Genomic DNA, 4037 nt, shown 5'->3' on the forward strand with positions numbered 1-4037 from the left:
ATGTGGGAGTGTCCAGCATCTTAACCACCATGCCACCTGCTGGCCCCTTCTTCCTTTTCTTAAGAGAGATTTTTATTATATGGTGTGTGTGCTCTCACGAGAGAGACAGAAAGTGTTGAAATCACCCCCTGGAGGGATGACCACGCTCCAATCCCTTCTCCATTCTCCTGGGATTTTGGGCCCGGCGTGACTTTTTTTTTTTTTCCCAGCATGAGTTTTAAGTTGCCTAGTCTAGGACTTGAACCTCAGTCGACTACGTGGGAGTCCAGCAACATAACCATTATGCCACCTGCTGGTCCCCTTTTTTATTTTATATTTTAAGAGATTTTTGCCTTAGGGCACATGCACTCACTGGACAGAGAGAGAGAAACAGTGAGAGGGAAAGTGAGAAATCATCCACCAGGAGGCATGGCCACGCCACAATCTCTTCTCCCCCATTCTCTTCTCAGGATCTTGCGCATGCACGCACATGCACCCGGCTTGAGTTGGAAGCCACTGAATCTGGGACTCAAACTGCAGTTGGCCACGTGGGAGGTCAGCGACATAACTGTTACTCCATCTGCTGGCCCCAACCCAGTGTGTGTATTAAGCCTCTGGGTCTAGGACTCTAACTCTGCCTTCTGGAATCCAGCAGCCTTGATCCCCTCGCCGCCGGCAGGCCCCTTGCTTCCTTCTTGTGGTGGAATACTATTTTGCCTCATGGACAGGTCGCATCTTGTCCACCTGTTCACTCGCTGGTGGGCACTCGGGCTGCTGCCAGCATTTGTGCCACACGCGTGTGTTTTTGGATGCCCGTTCCCGGTTCTTTAGGGTTGCTGGTGATATGCACAAGCTCTGTGTTTAACCTTTTTGAGGAGCTGCCAGACTGGTTTCCACTGTTAGCAGCTCTGGGGGTTCCAGTGTCCCCACAGCCTCCCCAGCACTTAAACTCTGCTCCTTGATTGGTAGCTGTCTGCGTGCATGCGAGTGGGATCTCGCTGTGGTTTTCACTCGGTTCTCCTTAATAGCACTGGCCTCTTGCGCTTGTTGGCTTTCTAGCTCTCCCTGTACCTTGCTGTCAGATTTCTGCCCCAGACAGGTCACAGACTGACCCCCTCCAGCCACCTGCACTCTACCCCAAGCCAGTCCGTACTGGCCAGCCAGACTGTCCCAGCCTGCACCTGCACCTGAGGGTTTCCCTGCTGTGCGGAGGTTCCTGCCTGGAGGTCCTGCCTGGAATGTTCTTCTTAGTCCCTAGCATGGCTTTACTGTCCAGGTCTCTGTCTGAGCATTACCTCCCCAGAGAGGCCGTCCTGGACCCGGTTCACCCCCCATCTGCTGCTCCCCAGCGCCATGCCCTGCCTGCAACCGGACCTAGGACCCTCACCTCCTTTGCTCCCCTCTGGCACCCCTGGCTACTAGGAAGCTCTTTCCACCCACGCCCACCAATCCCTACTCCTGCTCCCACTCCTCCTGGTCAGTCACCCCTGGGTGGGCAGGCCTGGTCCCTGCCTGAGCCTCCCCGACCTCCAGCTTCCCGGTGACTGCCCTGTACTCCCAGCGACCCCACTGTAGCCTAGGGGCCTCACTCATCCAGGAGCTGGGGGGCAACGGGGGCCTTTCCTGTGTGCCCTGCTATCGGCCATGGGGTGCTTGGTGGGCACAGGCTCCCCGAGGTCCTGCCCCCTCTGTCCCTCCTCCTTATGGGCTGTGTCCAGTCCCAGCCTCTCTGTCCTCTTCTGCTCAGACACTGGGTGGGGGGGTCAGGGCCAAACTTCGGTCACTCACAGGCCTGTCCCTGTGTCCTTCCAGACCTCTCGGGCTCCCGGCTCCTGGAAGCCACCGCTTCTGTTTCTGGACAGCTGGGAAGGAAAGGGGGAGCAGTGGGGCTGCCCAGATCAGTTCTGGGCCGAGGGTCAGCCTCTCGGCTCTTCTAGCAGTGCCAGGAAGAGTCAGGTAGGTCTGCGTGGAAGGTGCTGCGCCCACGGCTGGCAGGGGCGTCAGCCGCCCACGGCTGCCAGGGACTTCTGCCTGAATCTTGTTCCCCTCTGTCCTCGCTGTGCTGCCTCAGGGCATTTTGCACGTGCGTGAAATACAAGGAGTCAACCGCGCCGGTGCTGGTGGAGGAGCGGCCTGTGGAAGCAGGCAGGCTGGTGTGCCGGACTGCGGGCTCACTCTGAGCTTGCTGGGCCTGGCCGCCCGGAGGCAGAGCAGCTCTGAGCACGTGGTGAGGCCAGCCGGCCCTGTCCCGCCCTGCTCTGGGGATGGGATGTTCGAGGAGGCTTGTCTGTGAAGTACTGGAATAGAAAGTCGACTTCTGGGGCCAGAAGATGGCATGGTGGTTAAGGTGGCTGACTGCAGTTCGAGTCCCGGACCCGATGGCTTGCTTTCTCACTTTCCTTCTCTCTGTGTCTCTGGGTGAGCGCATGTGCCCTACAGCAAATAAAAAAAAAAGTAATAAATAAAATTAAATAAGTAAAAAGAAAGTAGACTTGTGGGTTGTCCCCAAGGGAGCGGGCCTGAACTGCATAAGGGAAGCCTTTGGTTAGTATCTCTGGACTAGGGCCAGGCAGCAAGTCCGGCTCCAGAGAGGCAGCCAGGCCCTGTCCTTGGTCTCTGGCCTGGTGGGGGACACAGAGGCAGAGTGGAGGGTGAAGGGGCCGAGGATTGCTGCCCTCAGCACAGCCCAGGCTGGCGGCAGGAGCTCCAGAAGTCTGGCTGGGGACCCCGCAGGCCAGAAGGCCTGGCGTGGGGCCCAGTGTTAGACTACTTGTGTTGCACGCAGCTCCCGGGGCCTGCTGCCCATGTCTGATCCCTGTGGCTGTCAAACTGCAGCCCCCTCCCTGGGCGTGGACCGGGAGTGTGCCTGCACGTGGGGATGTGGGCCGTGGGCCGGAGCAGCACCGCTGCTGGTTAGGTAGACAGCTTCAGTTGGGCATGCCAGGCACGCCCGTGTCTTGGAGCTCTTGGATCACATGCATGGGACAGCTGTGACAGGAGGAGGGGCAGTGAGTGACAATTTATTTATTCATTCATTTTTTCTAATTTGACCAGAGAGAGACACACACAGAGAAGGAAAGTGAGAAAGCAAGTCACCATGACTTGAACTGTGGTCGGCCATGTGGGAGTGTCCAGTGCCTTAACCACCATGCCTCCTGCTGGTCTCTCTATTAATTCTTCACCAAGTATTTATAATCAGTTGTGAGCTATATGTCACAACTAATTTGTATAATTATAGTTCTGAGATTTACAATTTGCTTAAAAGATATCAGACCACAATCAAGGTTATTGCTATAATTTTGTCATTCTCATTTACTTGAATTCCAGCACACTTTCTTGAGTGGGAGAAAAAGTGGTAGTTACACCCAGATGCTGGAAATCAGAAAAAAAATAAATAATTATTTATAAAAAGGTATTGAAATTTTAAAAAAGAAAAAGGTTTTGCCATAGGGTGTGTGCATTTACCAGAAAAACATAGAGACAGAGAGAGGGGAAGTAAAAAATCACCTACCAGGGGAATGGCCACAGCGTAATCCCTTCTCCTGGGGTTTTGCACACGCTCCCAGTGTGACTTTTCTCACCACCAGGTCTGGGACTCGAACTATAGTCGGCCATGTGGGAGTCCAGCACCTTAGCACTCTGCAACCTGCTGGCCCTCTTTTTTTTTTTTTAAGAATTATTTTTTTTACCTTTTTTTTTCTGACCAGAGAGGGACTGAGAGAGAGAGAGAGAGGGAGAAAGTGAGAAAGCAAACTGCCAGGTCCAGGATCTGAACCGTAGTCAGCCATGTGGGAGTCCAGCACCCTTAACCACACCACCTGCCAGCTCTCTTTTTAAAAAATAATTTATTTCCTTCTATCATGATGAAGAGGTGGAGAGACGGTCACCCCCAGCAGGGTCTTCATGCCACAATTGATGTGGTCTTTTTAAAAAAATTTTTAAAATTTATTATTATTATTCTTCCTTTAAAATTCGACCAGAGAGGGACCAGCAATTAGCATAATGGCTATGTTGCTGAACTCCCATGTAGTCGACCCGGTTCGAGTCCCGGCCCCGGT

The sequence above is a fragment of the Tupaia chinensis genome, unplaced genomic scaffold (assembly GCF_000334495.1).
Source record: "Tupaia chinensis unplaced genomic scaffold, TupChi_1.0 Scaffold144326_1, whole genome shotgun sequence".
Lineage (NCBI taxonomy): Eukaryota > Metazoa > Chordata > Mammalia > Scandentia > Tupaiidae > Tupaia > Tupaia belangeri.